Below are 19,528 nucleotides of genomic sequence, written 5' to 3'. Positions count from 1 at the left end.
AGAAAGAAGATTCAAGAGATGTCTAATGCATGGAAACAGACTCTCCGAATGAAGAGGTTAGCTGTGGGTTCGATGACAACTTCTGAGTATAATGAATGGTGGGTTAGGAGAATCAATGATAAAATACCCAAAATAAGTCAGGAAAATAGCCAATAAATAGAGGAATATTTGCGGGTCGTCCCTTCTAAGTTGGAAATCATAAAACAAGATTTTGAAAGAAGAAATGCGGAGTTAGAAAAGAAGATAGAACAAATGGAGGAAGAGAAGATAAACTTAATATTAGATATAGATGTTCAAAAGCTCAAAACTGAGAAATTAAGAAAAGGGAAAAACAAGGTTGAGGAGGAGTTGGATAGTTTGAAGGCAGATTATAAAAAGTTGCACCTGTCAATATGAACTGCTGGGCTGGGAAAAACTTCAAAACAGTGGTGAGCAGAAATTCGAGAAGAAAAGGACAAAGTCGATAGATGGGAACAGAAATTTCAAGAGGTTCAGACACGAAATGAGGCTTTAGAGAAAAATTTGTCAGTGAGCCAAAAGGAAAAAGTGAGCTAAAGGACAGGGTGACCGAGTTGGAAATATCCCTTCGTCAGTATCGAAATCGAAACTCTGCGATAGAATTGAGGGCAAGTTTGAGCAAGATTGAGGAGATGAAGAAAATAATAGAAGAGTTAGAAACAGCGTTGCAAAATTGTGAGATCCGGATCAAGTGCTTGGAAGCAAATGAAAATCGTAATAATGAACAGCTCTACTACTTTCAGAATCAAGTTAGGAGCAGAGATCATATTATGGAGGAAGCTATGGTCCAAATTCAAGAAGTAGCTGATCACATATAGACTTTAGCAGTGCAGGCTGACATGTTGAGTGTGAAGTATGAATTAGAATCAGATAGGGGGCAAGAGTTAGCTTTGTTACTTAAAAAGATTAGAATTCTGAGTAATAGGGCAAAGCTTTATTTGCAATTCACTTTATGTAAAGAAATTTAATTTCTAGTAAAGTTTTCTTAAATGGAATTGAATCGAAATTGATGCCTTTTTGCATTCATTTCATGCATTGCATTTACTTCATATGCATTAAAAAATATTAAAAGATTCTAATTAATTTAAATCACTCCTCAGTTAATCTGGAAACCAACCAACCTACCAAACACCGCTATGGTACTCGATCAAAAACTAAGGACATGGACCAAAGGATGGAAAGGCTAGAACAGTTCCAAAAGGAGATGCAGGATCAGCTTCAATAACAAATGAATGAACAGCTTGATAAAATTCAGCAAAAAATGATAGACAAAATGATGGAATCTCAAGGGAGTATGATGGCTCGATTAACTCAGTTGTTGACTGGAGGAACTGATAAAGGAAAGGGTTCTATGCTCAATGTTGAAGAAGGAGACAGTGAGGGGCCTGTTTATCCCCTAGGCTTTACCCCTCAGCATGTTGAGGTATATCTGCGTAAATCTTCTGTCACCATCAAGCCTCAGCAGTTTCAGGTCGGTGCTGTAACACCAATAAATTTTCAAGCTGGATCAGGCTCTAACCCCGGAGACAACCTTGTTAATCCTGCTATCCCTGACTTCGATGAAACAACTGAAAAAAAGAAAACGAAGGATGAATTGCCAAAACAGCTAGAAGAAAAGTATAAATGGCTGGAAGAGAAACTTAGAGCGATGGAAAGTGTGGAGAGCTACTATGGGATTGATGCTAAAGAATTGAGCTTGGTTCCAGATTTAGTACTCCCTTACAAGTTCAAAATGTTGGAGGAAATAACAGAAGTCAAGCCTCAAAAGAAAAAGAAAATGAGGTGAATAGCGTAAACTCGTATAGCAAATCGATTACGGTGAATCAGCCAAGAAAGGTGGTTGCTAATTAGCAGGGTTCATCAAGATAAGACTCAGGTGTGAAACAAGGTACTGAGAAGCTCTAGTTCACACCCATCCCAACGACACATAGGGAGTTGTATCAGAAGCTATTTAATGCACATGTGGCATCTCCATTCTACTCAGAACCTAGGTAACCTCCGTATCCCAAATGGTATGATGCGAACGCACAATGCGACTACTATGCGGAAATTATGGGGCACTCAATAGAGAATTGCACTACCTTTAAAAAGCTAGTTGAAAGACTCATCAACATGGGTGTTGTTAAGTTTGATGATTCATCCAATACAAAAAATTCCACTACCCAATCATGTTGATAATGGGGTGAATGTGATCTATGAGGAATTTAGAAAATGTTCATATCAATGCCATAGACACAACTGAAAAGGGACCTTGTTAGATATCCACCCTCATAAACTTGAAAGTGTTCTAAATAATCTGATTGTAGAAGAAATTTCTGTAGCATCTAGAGCTTCCTTAGAGTAATGTTCAAAACACACTTGTTGCCTTTAGCCTAGAGGCAATAAGAATTCCTTTATGAAATAGGCTCATGTTTGAACGTCGTTATTCTAATAAAATACATCTTTGCATTCATTTTTGAGCCAATATTCTTTCATTCTTTTCGAATAATTATTCTTTCATTCTTTTGGATCTTCTTCCATATTATTCCTTTATTCATTCATAATTGTACAAATAGTTATTCATAAATTTATACATTCTTTTGTATATTCTTTGGTATTTATTATGGGTTCCCAGATATCAATGACATGAGTAATGCTGCTACATATTCAGAATTTTCTTTTGAGATAGGCATGTGTTTAGAGGGATTTCATGACTTTGAAAATGACATAAATTGAAGCTTATCTCCTGACCTGTTGAGGATGGTAAAGTAGGAGGAGAAATAAATTTTACCTCAGGAATAGACAATGGAGATTGTGACCTTTGAGAAGGGAAAAGTAGTAAAGATGCATAACTGAAGAAACGAAGCAAGACTTTGTTAAGTTACTTCAAGAGTTCAAAGATGTCTTCACATGGTCATGCCTGGGTTAAGAACTGACATTGTAATTTGAAAGACAGCACAACATCAAAAATTTACAGTATGTTCAAGATTAACATCATAAACGATGCATTTAGAATTCTTTGTCGGGGCAATGTCTTCTTCTTTGGCTCATCATGGTTTTTCCCGTCGAAGTCAAGTTGTCATTTCTCCGTTGTTGGATTTCATCCTAATTAAAGAGGAAGATCCAAAGTTTTTTTGTCATAGTTAAATTTCACCCTAAAAGGTTCTATGAAAGAAATTTGATTACAAAGAAGATCTTACGCATAAAAGATGAAGGTGGAAGATTTTATGTAGAAGACTTTACCAAGAAAAGCATTGATTATGATCAAAAGGGAGAACAAGGACTTACCTAATCCTATGAGTTCAGATTCAAAAAAAATGATAAAAAAATGATGATGGAAAAAAGGAAAAGAAAAAGAAAAAAAAAGAAAAAGAAAGAAAAAGAGGAAAAGGAGAGGCCAAGGCGAAAACCTACAAAGGCGTACCTTGAGACCAAAGGGGATTTGAGTTGAAAACCCGAAAAGGGCGGCTCAAATTTTGGATCAAAATGGGGCATGAGGTGATCAGAGTTACTCAAAAGTTGATCAAAATGGGGTATGCGGTGATCTTGCTATGCCTGAGACGGCAGGAAAGGGTACGCGACATCTTGGGGCATCGACAGAGTAATGTAGATCTCCTAAGCACATGTCAAAGTCAGAATGGTCTTTAGGAAGTTTGTACAGAGAAGTTCAAGCTGCGATATCTGGGGTTTGTACAGAGAAGTTCAAGCTGCGATATCTGGGGCGCCTAGTTTTTATACTATTTATATTTGCTTATTCCTGGAATACTTCATTCTTTTTCAAGATAAAAGTCAATTCCTCTTTTATTCTCAATATTCTTGATAATTTATTCATTGCAAGCTATGCTTTCAAATCAATTATATTTTATCCATCGCTTTGTTCTTTTTGCAAGCATGTTGCATTAGAATAATGATTAATAGACTAATAAAACTTTCACAATGGAGGTTTTGCATATTACTCTAGAAGTTTCTAAATAATACAGAAACCTGAAATAGGACTATTGTTCAGAACGCACCATGTTTAAAGGTTGGAAATTTGAAAAGGAAGAGTCTAAATTAGGATTTTCTCTTTGGATTTTGTTGTCAAAAACATTGATTGAACAAAATGACAAGATGTCGTGTTGATGACAAAGCTTAAATAAACAAACAAGCAATGATCACCAGACAATAAGAAGAAGTTTCCTCGGAGAAGAAATCCTTCATTTGTGCATGAGCCTTTGGTACGACACCCTGGGAATGGTGTAAGAGACCAGAGAGATTTAGATCCTGTATCCTTGAATTGTGATAGGAGAGGATTGAGGAAAATCCATATATTTCTACCCTTCGGTTACAGTGGGAGAATGATAGTACAAATTTTGTGTTCTAGTGGATTGAGCTTTGAAGTTCACAGTGGGGCAATTTGATTAAGTGTTTCTTTGGAGAAGCTAGCCGAGCAAAAAGGCGTTGTAGCACGTCAGTAATAAATCCTTAATAAACTTTGAGTAATGATAACTGGAGTGATAATGAGGGATAATTCTCGGAAAAAATGACATCTGCATTCATTCAAATGTCATTCATACACGTCTAGTTAGAAGCATTTGATTCATTCTGATCATGACATCCTAATCAATACACATAATTAGGTTCATGAATTGAATTATACAGGTCATGTTCCCCAGAGAACAAACCGGTGAAACTCCAACCTTGTCTCCCTGAATAGCAGTGGAGTAGGTTAAAAATAGCAGATCTTGTCTTCCTGTATTGGCAGTGAAGTAGATCGCAGATACCAGCCTTGTCTCCCAGAGCAGCAGTGGAGTAGTTTGAAAATAGCAGATCTTGCCTTCCTATATTGGCAGTGAAGTAGGTCGAAGATATCAGTCTTATCATCTTGACGTAGCAATGGAAAATATTGAAGCCACAACGGCGAATCTTATTTCCCTGGCGTTATAGCGGAGCAGATTGAAGCCACGACGGTGAATCTTATCTCCCTGGCATTAAGGCTTGGATTAGCTGAAGTGGAGCGGATTGAAGCTGTGGGCAGCGAATCCTATCTCTTTGGCATTACAGTGGAGCAGATTAAGGCCGCAACTGCGAATTTTACTCCCCTGGCAGTGTAGTGGAACAGATTGAAGCTACGACGGCGAATCTTGTTTCCTCAACATTGCAATTAAAAAGATTGAAACCGCAACGGAGAATCTTACTTCCCTGGCGTTGTAGCGGAGCAGATTGAAGCCACAACGGTGAATCTTATCTCCCCGGCGTTAAGGCTTGGATTAGCTGAAGTGGAGCTGATTGAAGCTATGGGTAGCGAATCCTATCTCTTTGGCATTACAGTGGAGTAGATTAAGGCCTCAATGACGAATCTTACTCCCCTGGCAGTGTAGTGGAATAGATTGAAGCTACAACGGTGAATCTTGTTTCCTCAACATTACAATTAAAAATATTGAAGCCGCAACGGCGAATCTTACTTCCCTGGCGTTGTAGCGGAGCAGATTTAAGCCACGACAGCGAATCTTATCTCCTTGGCGTTAAGGCTTGGATTAGCTGAAGTGGAGTGGATTGAAGCTGTGGGCAGCGAATCCTATCTCTTTGGCATTACAGTGAAAAAGATTGAAGCCGCAACGGCGAATCTTACTTCCTTGGCGGTGTAGTGGAACAGATTGAAGCTACAACGGCGAATCTTGTTTCCCCAACATTTCAATTAAAAAGACTGAAGATGGCGAATCTTATCTCCCTGAAGTTACAGTGGAGCAGATTAAAGCCAATAATCCTATCTCCCTGAAGTTACAGTGGAGCGGATTAAAATCACAGATCTTATCTCTCTGAAGTTGCAAAGAGCAAATCGCATCTAGTCTTATATCCCTGAAGTTGCAGTGGAGCAGATTAAAGCCAATAATCCTATCTCCCTAAAGTTGCAGTGGAGCAGATTAAATCCACAGATCTTATCTCTCTGAAGTTACTGTAGAGTAGATCACATCAGGTCTTATCTCCCTGAAATTGCAGTGGAGCAGACTCAAGAAAGCAAGTATTATCCCCTTGAAACTGCAGTGGGGCAGACTAAATACACAAATCCTATCTCCCTAAAGTTGTAGTGGAGTGGATTAGAATGATGGATCTTATCTCGCTAAGATTGTGGCAGAACAGATCACATCAAATTCATCTTTAAGTGACAGCAGATCAAGTTAAAGCTATAAGTCTTATCTCCCTGAAGTTGCAGTGGAGTAGATTGAAGCACTAGTTCCTATACCTCTGAAGATGCAGAAGGAAAGAACGAGGCTACTTGAAGAAGAAGAGTACCAAGATCCAGCACGACGGGCAAAATCGGGCATTTTTTAGTCTTTGCTCTGTCCCTGTTACACAAAATAAGCAAGAGGGGCAGCTGTAATACCCGAATTTTGTCCGGGTCTAAAAGGCCCAAACTACAATAGGCCTAATGGCCCAAACCCAAAATACAGAGGCCCAAATCTAGTGGCCCAAAATAGTGACAGAAACCCTAGGGTTTCTGAGGAGAACTCGCGCCGCAACCAGGCCATCCGCAAGAGTCGCATCCTCGCTTCACCTGCACAGCAAGAAACAACAAAAAAGGGAAACAAAATCAAAGATCTCGAATCAAATAAGAAGAGATTTGTTCCTTTATTTTTATTATGATGGCTATAAAAAAGCCATTGAAACACTGTAAATAAAGAAAAATAGAGATCAATAAAGGGGAAGCTATTATTTTCGCTAAAAACAGGGAGTTCAATATTGAGAGCAAACATCGATCAAAAGGTTGATATTCACCACTTTCATCTACTGTTATTTATTATTTTTTTCTCTACTTACAAATAAAACAAATAAAAAATAAAAAAACAACATTTCTTTTATTTTTCGAACGATGTTGGGACGATCGAAAGCCGAAGGGTTCCTCGGGCTCTTGGGGTATTTTTTGCCATTTTTCAAGGAGTTTGAACCCAGATCTAGGCTTGGAAGGGTCGAGAGGGACGAATAAGAGATTTACTCCTTTCTCGGCCACCGCAGACGGCGGTGCCGACGCAGTGGCCGACGATCAGCCGGTGCCCGGACGGTGCCCGGACAACTGGGGAGGTGGAGAGCTTTTTTTTGTAGGGTTTTCTATTTTCTTTAAGGAATGAAAAAATGAATTTTTTTTAAATAATTTTGGCTTAAATAGCCAATTGAAACAGCAATTGAAACGGCGCCGTTAAAGGCCCGGATCGACCTGAAACCGATCGGACCCGGCAAAGGATCTGCGTGTTTTTTAGCAAAGGGGTAAATTGCGCTTTTAGCCCCTCCGCCTTTTAATATTTTTACAATTGATTTTTTTGTTTTTTTAATTTCGCCTTAAATTTATTTCCAGTCTCAATTTGGTCCTCTTTGAACGGCGCCGTTTAGAGGAAAAGGGAAAATTGCCCTTCCAGTCCCTCCATGATTATTCGCGCGTTCAATACGGTCCTTTGGGCTTTATTTATTTGCGAATTTACCCCGGATTTTTTATTTGCAGTTCAATTTAGTCCTTTTTTATATTTTTCTTAAAATTAGTTAATTTTAATAATGTAATTATTATTTTTATTTTTATAATTTTCATATGTAATTATTATTTTATCTATATATATGTATATTTATTTTTTATGTACATATATATATTTTTTTCAAACTAATATTTTTCGCATATTTATATATATACACATATTTTTTTATTTAATTAATTTTGATAATGTAGATATTATTTAATTATTTTAAATCTATATATATTTTATATGTACATGTATACATTTTTTAATGAATATTCTTTTATATTTATATATATGCGTATATATCTATGTTTTTTTATTTATTTTCGAAAATGTTTAACTACCTACTTATATTTTTAACACATATTTTATAATTTATGTATATATGTATATGCTTATATTTTTTTCTTTGTTTTCATAAATGTATTATGTATTATATATATATATAAGCTTTATAACCCAAAATTTTATGTGTAAGTTATGTTTACGTCTTTTATTCTTCATAATTTCAATGTACATATTATGTACCTTCTTTTCTTTATATTTTTTGTTTATTTCATTCATTTGTTTATTGATTTATGTTTTCATTTATATTTTAAAAGAATAGTTTTTTATTTAGCTCATTTATTTGATATTTTTGCATTGTCATTGTTTATTTTTTATTTTTATTTATTTACTATTTATATTATTTCTATATAATTGTTGTATTTGTTATTGCGACATTTATGAATACATTCAATATAACATTACATCATCTTTTTACTCGAATTTAAAAATAGAAAATTTTTAAAATAGAGATAATACTCGTATTTAGGATTTTTAAGAAAATTGAGCCCTAACGTATTGGATTCTAATTTTCTTCGTTAAATCTAACAATCGAGAATTGCTTTTTAATCAAAAATAAAATGAAAAGCTTGTTGTCGGGAATTCAATATGTTATGTCCTAATGCATTGGATGTGACGTGTTGATTTCTCAAGACAAAGATTTTTTTTAAAATTAATAAAGGAAAGGTTCAATGATTAGGATTTTTGAGAAATTGTGCCCTAGCGTATTGGGCTGTGATTTCTTCATAAATTCTAAACAATTGAATATTCTTTTAAATTTCATTACACGAGTCTTTTGGACAAACTCATCTTGAAGAAATAAAATGCCGTGCCCTAACGCATTGGGTGTGACGTTTTCTTTTTCAAAATGAGAGAGTCTCAATAAATAACTAAATCTAATTTAAGGATCGTATTTTTTAACTCTCGACATTAAGACATTAACTAATCAATTTGGTACCAATTTTTGGGCGTTACGAGGGTGCTAATCCTTCCTCGAACGTAACTAACTCCCGAACCTATTTTTCTAAAAAACTCATAGACTAAAGTCGTTTTAGGTGATCCAATCACACCTTAATAAAGGATTGGTGGCGACTCCAATTTTTATCGATAACTAATTTTTGTTTTTTTCCCAAAAATAAAAATGGTTTCGACAAAAATTTTTAAAAGAAAATATATAAAAAATTATATAAAATTTTAAAATATAAAAGAAATTATAAACTATAAAAATATATCTATCCAAAAAATTAAAAATATTACAAAATAAAAAAAATATAAAATTTAAGTTAGAAAAATCGAAAACCTAGACAATTTACATTTTTTTCTAAATAAATTGTAGACAAATTAGATGAAGATAAATTTGACAATAAATTTTATGCTTAGAGATGGGTAGAGATGATTACACGATTCTTTAAGTTGACAAGAATGCAAAACGTGATGATTTGAAAAAGGCTTATAGGAAGCATTTTCGTTTTTTTTTTTTGTTAATTATTTGTTATGGTTCCTCTGTTGAGAATGTTATTAGCAATGTAATTTATAAAACTCACAAATTTACTAAGTGTTTTTTTGGGGGGGGGGAGATTGAGTTTTTGGCTTTCGATAAATCACAAATTTACATATAAGTTTATCAAGATTTAATTATATGTGTTTAAATATGATTATAATTATATTTAATTATATGTGTTTGAGTATCAAATTGATAAAATGTTTAAGTATTGAGGACTAAATGTGTTATTATACCAATTAGAAAAAAACTACATCACCAATTTCATTAACGATTTAACGAAGAGTAACCAAAATAGAAACAATCTAAAACGAGGGTGACTGAAATAGAGATGATCTAAAATATTAGTAACTAAATTGAAAATTTTCATAGTTGGGTCACCAAAACAGAAACATGTTAATAGTTGAGTGATTAATTCTATAATTTACCCTAAATTTTAATACGGCGGGGAGGCTAAACTATAATTCAACATATTTATTTGCAAAAATTATAAACAAAGAGTTACTTAGAAGATAGTTGTCAAAAAGAGAAGCAAATGATTCCACCAGTACTTCCTTTTTACTTTGTTCAAAGTAGCAAGTTACATAAAACACTGAAGTCAAACTTTAACGCCCGAAAGTAGTCTAATTTCACTATATTTCTTCGTTGAAAGTCCTGAGAAGAAAGATTGATAATTATATGTTCATTTGTTCGCTGATAAACTGGTAGAGGCAAGAGCAGGTGTTGCAGGTGTCCAAAATTGTGCACTCTTCACCTTTGACACACTAGCAAGGACGCCTAATGGTGTTACATTTCCAACAATTGTCACCTTCTTCGCCGCAAAGTCGATGCTGTAGGATCTCACACCTTATCAAATCATTGCGAAAACAAAGAAAAAAAAAAACGTCAACTTCTTTGTAAATTATTATCACAATAGCAAAGGTTTGAAAGATATACAGTGTGGCAGTCTTCAAATTAACCATTTAGACCTATGGAATTAACACCAAGACACAATACCTTCCATTCTTGATATATGTTTCCTCACTTTTCCTTCACAGCCTTTGCAATGTAATGATACCCTTAAAACCACAACCTGAAAGTAATAGGAAATTAGAAATTATTGCTGGTTTTAAAAGGGTTCCAATGACGGTAGTTCGAAGATTTAGCTCTAAAATAAACCAAAATTATATTCCTTTGCATTTTCATTATACTTAAAGAATTTTATGCTTTACATTCATGTCTCACGTATATTCCAACATTGGCATTGGAATATGATACACCAAAAGTTTCCACGGAAAACTTAAAAATAAGTAGGGTTATAATGTGTACTTTTCGAAAACTAGAAGTTTAGTCCATGTAGTTGTATTTCTAGGAAGTTGATCCCTTCGTTTTTCAGATTTCAAAATTCAAGTCCTAACTGTTGTCAATTTATTTTTGTTAAATCAGTTGTTGTGACATTTCGAAATTAAAAAAGAAGAAGACCATGTAATTAAAAAAGATGTTGTAATTAATCTGAATTCAACAAAAATAATAATAATTGGACCTAAATTTTGAAATCTGAAAACTAAAGAGACAAATTCCTCGAAATACAGGTATAGGGCTAAATTCCTACTTTTTGATAACTACAGGGACTATAGGCATATTTTAACCAGTAAATAAATACGTCCACTCATGGTGAACATTGAACACTTATCCGACACAAAGCGGTTCAAATAACATAGAATCAAATAGAGAAAGAGGAAACCTAGTCTTTAGAGGGTTTGTCTGAGAAAGAGGGTTTCGAAACAACGGATTGATCTCGTTTTACAACTTTAATCTGATCTTCTTGGAAGGGAACCAATACCCAAGCTGGATCATAATCTGATATCTCATCGAGAAAACCAGAGTTGCCCAAGAGATACCTTGAGGAACCAGGTGGGGTGACGAAATCAATCCCCTTGCTGCCATTACTATCTTCAGTATCAGTTGGCAGTTTCAATGAACTTTTCTTAGTCCAGCTCTTCTTTTTATGATCCTTACTTTTTGACTTGCCTGAAGACCCATTTCCGTTCTTCCGTAGTTGATTGTAAGGTGAAGGATTTGTGTTGAACCTTTTAGCGTCCCTAATGATGGGATTATGGCGATCGATGGCTCGACCGCCGAGCTGAACTGCTGAGGAACAAGAGGATGAGACTGCTTCATCCATGCTTAAACATATGGATGTTCTAACCTGGGATGCGTATAAGATATTCATTCCTTTCCTCTCTCTCTCTCTCTCTCTCTTTTCCCCTTTGAGTTTGGGTATTGATAGCTCTCGAAGATAAACTAATGGTTTAAAGAATCTGCAGTCGAAAGAGAGTGAAAAAGAGCAAATTCCAACATAAAGGTGTGGGTTCTTCTGCTTTTAAGTTCATAGATCGAATACTTGGTACAAAGGAGGCATTATTAGGAGGGTCGAGTGAAGGTTGCAACTCATAAATGCTGGGATTCGATTGCTAGACATGTGGAGGCCTTAAGACGGATACCATACATGTTAGGCCAATTGAGTAACTTTGTACGCAATCTACTCAAATTTTAAAAAGATTGTGTTATTTTTATTTAAGTTAATTTTGGATTTAAGCTTTTCAGGATTTAGATTGAGTTTATTATGTTTTAATGACTGTCGAAACTATTTTTTTGAAAATAAAAAATTTTAGGTTGCCGACTTTTAAAAAATAAAAATTGGGAGTCGCCACCAATCTTTTATTAAGGTGTGATTGGGTCACCTAAAACGACTTTGGTCTACGAATTTTAGAAAAACGGGTCCGAAAGTCGGTTACGTATGAGGAAGGATTAGCACCCTCATTACACCCAAAAATTGGTACCTAGTTAATTAATTAATGTCTTAAGGCCGAAAATTTTAAAAATATAATCTTTAAAAACTTAAAACGTTGCATATTAAGACCCTTTTCAATTCAGAGAAGCAAAAATGCCACACCCAATACGTTAGGGCACAACATTCTAATTTCCCCCAAAATGAATTAGGTCAGAATATTTATACAATAAAACTTTAAAAGAACATCCACTCATCCAAGATTTAAGAAATCACACCCAATACGTTAGGGCACGATCCCTTTAGAATCCCAAACTCGGAATATTTCCTTTACTTTAAAAGAACATCCACTTATCCAAGATTTAAGAAATCACACCCAATACGTTAGGGCACAATTCCTTTAGAATCTCAAACTCGAAATATTTCCTTCATGATTTTTTAAAAAAAAATCTTCATTTCGAGAAATCAGATTGAAGAGAAATGCTCGATTGTCGGATTTAACGAAGAAAATCGGAACCCAATACGTTAGGGCTCAATTCCCTTGAAAATCCTAAATACGAACATTATCTCAATTTTAAAAAATTTCTATCTTTAAATTTGAGTAAAAAATGATGTAACGTGATTTTATACATACAAATGCTATAATAATAATAACAATAATAAATACATCATCGACATAAAATTAATATAAGCAAATGAATAAACGAAATAATAAAAAAAGCTAATCCATGACATGCAAAATATTAAATGTAAACACAATTAAACAATGGATGGGATAGCAAACAAATAAATAAGGATCAAAAGACGTATAATATACACATGAAAATTATGAAGATTAAAAATATACATATAATTTACAAATAAAATTTTGGGTTATAGAATTTATATATAAATACAATACATAATATACTTATGCAAATAAAGAAAAAATATAATTATACGTGCATATATAAAATAATAAATAATAGGTATATTTTAAAAAAGAAAAAGTGAGTATTTAATCATTAAAAAAACGTAAATATATACATATAAATATGAAAATATTCATTAAAAAAATATAGGAAAATATTCGTTTTAAAAAATATATATACATGTACATATAAAAGGAATATACATAGATAAAAAAATTAAATAATGAGTACATTATCAAAATTAATTTTAAAAAAAATATACATATATATACATATATAAATGTGAGAAAAATATAAATTAAAAATATGTGCATAAAATATACATGTATAGATTTTAAAAAATAAAAATAAAAAATGATTACGTTATTAATTAATAAAATAAATGAAAAGAAAAAAAAAAGAAAAGAAAAACTAAATTGAATTGCAATAAAAAACTGGGGTAAATTCGCAAATAAATAAAAGTAAAAGGATTAATTTGAACGCGCGAATTACATAGAGGGGCTGGAAGGGAAATTTTCCCTTCTCCTCTAAAACGACGCCGTTCAACTTAGACCCAATTGAAATAAAAATAAATAAAAGGGTAAATTAAGAAAAATAGAAAAACTTAATTACAAAAACATTAAAGGTCGGAGGGGCTAAATAAAATAAATAAAATTCGCAGTGGTATCACCTTCTCCCCTTTTTTAAAAATCATAAATAAGTAAAAAAAATAATCGAAAGAAAAAAATAGTAAGCCACCTTTAAAAAAACTGCCAATCGTTCTCTTTTTTATTCCTATTCCCCTTTTCTCCTTTTTTTCTTTTTTTTTTTTTACAATGAAGGGTGAGGCCTCTATTTATAGTTGAGCCTCCCCAAATCCAACGGTACAGATCAATTACATCAACAGCTGAGATTAAAGGGTATCTACAAATTAAATCTCTAAGATTACAAAATCATATATTCTAAGATTGCATATCATATCTAAGATTATATATCATATCTAATATTGCATATCATATCTAAGATTGCATATATCATATCTTGGATTGCATATCATATCTAAGATTGCATATCCTAAAAAATTATGAGCCCGGGCTAAAATTGGGTATTACAGCTGCCCCTCTTTGCTCGTTCTTGTGTAACAGGGACGAAGCAAAGACTTTAAAAATGCCCGATTTTGTTCGGTCCTGCTGGATTTTGGTACTCTTCTTCTTTAAGTAGCCTTATTCCTTCCTACTGCATCTTCAGAGGTATAGGAATTAGTGGTTCAATCTACTCCACTGCAACTTCAGGGAGATAAGACTTGCTATCTTCAGTCTGCCTCACTGCAACTTTAGGAGGATAAGACTTGCTTCCTTAGTCTGCTCCACTGCAACTTCAAGGAGATAAGACTAGATGCGATCTGTTCTCTACAACTTCAGAGAGATAAGATCTGTGATTTTAATCCGCTCCACTGCAACTTTAGGGAAACAGGATTGTCGGCTTTAATCTGCTCCACTGCAACTTCAGGGAGATAAGATTTGCCATCTTCATTCTGCCTCACTGTAACTTCAGGAGGATAAGACTTACTTACTTAGTCTGCTCCACTGCAACTTCAGGAAGATAAGACTAGATGCAATCTGCTCTCTGCAACTTCAGAGAGATAAGATCTATGATTTTAATCCGCTCCACTGCAACTTCAGGGAGATAGGATTGTCGACTTTAATTTGCTTCCCACTATCTTGGAAAGATATGATTTGTCGTCTTCGATCTACTCCACTATTGCTTAGGGAGATAAGATCTACAATCTTTAACCTACTCCGCTGCTGCTCAGGGAAACAAGGCTTGGTGGCTTGAATCTGCTTCCCACTATCTTGGAAAGATAAGATTTGCTGTCTTCGATCTGCTCCACTACTGCTTAGGGAGATAAGATCTACAATCTTCAACCTTCTCCGCTGTAGCTCAAGGAGACAAGGCTTGGTGGCTTAAATCTGCTTCCCACTATCTTGGAAAGATAAGATTTACTGTCTTCAATCTGCTCCACTACTGCTTAGGGAGATAAGATCTACAATCTTCAACCTTCTCCGCTGCTGCTCAGGGAGACAAGGCTTGGTGGCTTAAATCTGCTGCCCACTATCTTGGAAAGATAAGATTTGCTGTCTTCGATCTGCTCCACTACTGTTTAGGGAGATAAGATCTATAATCTTTAACCTTTTTCGCTGCTGCTCAGGGAGACAAGGCTTGGTGGCTTAAATCTGCTTCCCACTATCTTGGAAAGATAAGATTTGCTGTATTCGATCTGCTCCACTACTGCTTAGGGAGATAAGATCTATAATCTTCAACCTTTTTCGCTGCTGCTCAGGGAGACAAGGCTTGGTGGCTTAAATCTGCTTCCCACTATCTTGGAAAGATAAGATTTACCGTCTTTGATCTGCTCCACTACTGCTTAGGGAGATAAGATCTACAATCTTCAACCTTCTCCGCTGTTGCTCAGGGAGACAAGGCTTGGTGGCTTAAATCTGCTTCCCACTATCTTGGAAAGATAAGATTTGCTGTCTTCGATCTGCTCCACTACTGCTTAGGGAGATAAGATCTACAATATTCAACCTTCTCCGCTGCTGCTCAGGGAGACAAGGCTTGGTGGCTTAAATCTGCTTCCCACTATCTTGGAAAGATAAGATTTACCGTCTTCGATCTGCTCCACTACTGCTTAGGGAGATAAGATCTACAATCTTCAACCTTCTCCGCTGCTGCTCAGGGAGACAAGGCTTGGTGGCTTAAATCTGCTTCCCACTATCTTGGAAAGATGAGATTTGCCGTCTTCGATCTGCTCCACTATTTCTTAGGGAGATAAGATCTACAATTTTTAACTTTCTCCGCTACTGCTCAGGGAGACAATGCTTGGTGGCTTAAATCTGCTTCCCACTATCTTGGAAAGATAAGATTTGCTGTCTTCGATCTGCTCCACTACTGTTTAGGGAGATAAGATCTACAATCTTCAACCTTCTCCGCTGCTGCTCAGGAAGACAAGGCTTGGTGGCTTAAATCTACTTCCCACTATCTGGGAAAGATAAGATTCGCCGTCTTCGATCTGCGCCACTACTGTTTAGGGAGATAAGATCTACAATTTTCACTGATCTGTTCTCTGGGGAACATGACCTGTATAATGAACCTATATTATGCCTAAGATTAGGATGGCATGATCCAAATGCGTCAAATGCTCCTAACTAGACATGTGCGAATGATGTTTGCATGAATGTTTTTTTTAAAAGAGAATGATCCCACCTGAGTTGTCATTGTTCGAAGGTTATTAAGGCTTTAACACTGACGTGCTACAACGCTTTCTTGCTTGGCTGGCTTTTTTGAAGAAATATTTAGTCAGGTTGCCCCCACTGTAAACCTCAAAGTTTAATCCATTGGGGCGCAAAAATTCATACCATTGTTCTCCCACTGTAACCCAAGGGTATGTGGCTTTTCTTCAATCCTCTCCTATCACAACTCAAGGATAAAGGATCTAAATCTTTCTGGTCTCTTACACCATTCCCAGGGTGTCGTACCAAAGGCTCATGCGCAAATAAAGACTCTCTTCCCTGAGGTAACCTCTTTCTATTGCCCGGTGATCATTACTTTGTCACCCACCTGACGTCTTTTCATTTTGTTCGATCAATGTTTTTTGACAACAAAATCCAAAGAGATAGTCTTCATTTAGACTCTTCCTTCTCAGATTTCTAACCTTTTTAAAACTTGGTGCGTTCTAAACAATAGTCATGTTTCAGGTTCCTGTATTATTTAGAAACTTCTAAAGTAATATGCAAAACCTCCCTTGTGAAAGTTTTATTAGTCCATTAATCATTATTCTAATGCAACATGTTTGCTAAAAGGGTATAACAATGGATGAGAATACAATTGGTTCTGAGCATAGCTCGAAAGGAATAAATTATCAACAAAAGTAGATAAGGATAGCAAAGAAATTGATTGGGAATGTGTATCTTGGAAAAGAATGAAGTATTCTAAGAATAACAAATTCAATATAAAAAAAAATTGGATGCCCCAAATATCGCAGCTTGAACTTCTCTGTACAAACTTTCTGAAGACCCTCCTGAGTTTGACATGTGTTTGAGAGATCTACAGTACTCTGTCAATGCCTCAAGATGTCGTCTACCCTTTCCTGTTGATTCAAGTATAGCAAGATCATCATATGCCCCAATCTGATCAAAATTTGAACTGCTCTGATCACCTCATGCCCCATTTTGATCAATATTTGAGCCGCCCTTTTCGGGTTTTCAACTCAAATCCCCTTTGGTCTCAAGGCGTCCTTTGCAGATTTTCACCTTGGCCTCTCCTTTTACTTTTACTTTTTCTTTTTTCCTTTTTCCTCTTTTTTTTTGAAATATTTTTTTATTGAATCTGAACTCATAGGATTAGGCATGTCCTTGTTATCCCTTTTGATCGACGCTTTTCCAGATAAGGCCCTCAATATAAGGTTCTTCTCAACTTGGATAAAATTCTTTTTGTATGGGAAAGATCCTCTTCAATACCAGGTCCCTCTCAAGGAGTTCTCTAGTGCGGACCTTTTTTTGTGAGCTCGTATCATTTTCTTTTGGCGCATTTGACCATGATGGATAACTTTGAACATTCCTCTTCAATTAGATCTTAAAACTCAGAGTGAAAGAATCTTGCCTTCAATAGGCAAAACCACGATAGGCCCAAGAGAAAGTCATTGCCCCGGCAGAGTTCTTTTTTTTTGCCATCTTTTCTTTGGGCAATATAGCATTAATCGTGAACAGACTGCAAACTTTTGATATTGTGCTGTTGTTCAAATTTAGTACATTGTCAGATATGATCCTTTTGGCGTTCTATATGATTCTTCAAGAATTGACATACGAAGCAGCTTCCACACATTTAGTAAAGTAATTGATGATCACAAAGATGAATTGATGACCGTCAGACTCTTTTGGCGAGATCGACCAAATGACCTCCATGCCCCACATAAGGAGAAGTCATGTACCCTGATAATTTTTTGTAGGGTGAGATCTATTTTCTTACTTGTTCTACCATCCTTAATAGGTCCAGAAATAGGCTACGATCTATGACATCTTCAAAGTTATGAGATCCCTCTAAACACATGTCTCTCTCAGAAGGAGATTCTGAGTCAGTAGCAGCGTCACTCATGTCATTGATATCTAAGGACCCATAGTAATTGCAAAAGAATATACAAAAGAATGTGTGAATTTATGAATGATTATTTATACAATATAATTATGAACGAAAGAATGATGTGGAAGAAAATCCAAAAGAATGAAAGAATAATTACTCGCAAAGAATGAAAAAATATTGGCTGAAATGCAAAGATGTATGTTATTAAAATAATGATGTTCAGACATGAGCCTATTTCACAAAGGAATTCCTATCTTTTTTAGGCTAAAAGCAACAAGAATGTTCTGAACATTACTCTAAACAAGCTCTAAAGACTACAGAGATTTCTTCCGCAATCCAATTACTTAGAACACTCCCAATTTTTATAAGGGCAGACATCTAACAAGGTCCATTTTCAATTGTGTCTCCGTATGTGAACACTTCTCAACACCTCTTCATATATTACATTCATACCATTATCAATCATGATTGGGTAGCGAATTTCCTGCATTAGATGAGTTATCCAACTTGACAATACCCATGTTGATGAATTTTTCAACTAGCTTTTTGAAGGCAATGCAATTCTCTATTGAGTGCCCCGTAATTCCCGCATGATAATCGTATTGTGCACCTGTGTCGTACCATTTGGGATACGGGGGCTGTGGAGGTTTCACATGTAAAGGAGCAACAACATGCGTATTGAATAAGCTTTGATACAGCTCCTTGTACGACATTGAAATTGGCGTGAACTAGAGCTTTTCAGTACCTGGCTTCACATATGATTCTTGCTTTAAAGGAACCTGATGGCTGGTGGTTTCTGTCTTTAACCGGCCCACAGCGATTGGTCTTGAGTGGCCCTTGTTATATCTACCTTCATTTTTCCCCTTATTCCCTTTCTTCCTTGAGGCTTTTATAGTATTTGGGTGCTCTACCTTCACCTGTTTTATTTCTGATGTATTGTCAAAAGCAACAAGATTGGATTTTGAGTCTGTCAGGCGATATACTGGTGTCGATGTACCAGTCAGATATTGTCAGGATCTGATAGTAAAGAGTGCCTCTTGTGGACATGCGTCTGGTTGGGCCTCGACACTTATCAAGGTAAAATCTGGAGAATATATAGGGTCCTTATTATCATCCCCAAAGTGAGCCTCTGGGCTTTTCCCTTTACCCAATAACTGGGTTAGCTGGCTCATATTTATTTGGAATTCTAGCATTTGATTCCTCATTTCTTGTTGAAATTCAGTCAATTGCTCTTGCATCTGTATTTGTATTTGCATTTGCTCTATTCTCTCCAATATTTGGTCCATGCCTCCTGACTTTGCTCGGGTACTATAACGGTGTTCGGTTGATTGGTTGGTTTCCAGATTAACTGAGGAATGATGTAAATTAATTAGAATCTTTTAATGTTTTTAAATGCATATGAAGTAATGCAATGCATGAATGCAAA

At 35.4% G+C, this 19,528-nt stretch overlaps 1 pseudogene; it reads right to left on the bottom strand.

Moving 5' to 3' along the window:
* Window positions 1-9,783: 9,783 nt before the first annotated feature.
* LOC107919585 (protein SODIUM POTASSIUM ROOT DEFECTIVE 3-like) lies at window positions 9,784-11,749 on the bottom strand (annotated as a pseudogene).
* Window positions 11,750-19,528: the final 7,779 nt, after the last annotated feature.

This window comes from Gossypium hirsutum, chromosome D13 (genome assembly GCF_007990345.1).
Source record: "Gossypium hirsutum isolate 1008001.06 chromosome D13, Gossypium_hirsutum_v2.1, whole genome shotgun sequence".
In the NCBI taxonomy this organism is placed as follows: Eukaryota; Viridiplantae; Streptophyta; class Magnoliopsida; order Malvales; family Malvaceae; genus Gossypium; species Gossypium hirsutum.
The sequence above is the reverse complement of the archived record's forward strand: the minus strand, read 5'-3'. Positions and strand labels throughout refer to the sequence as shown.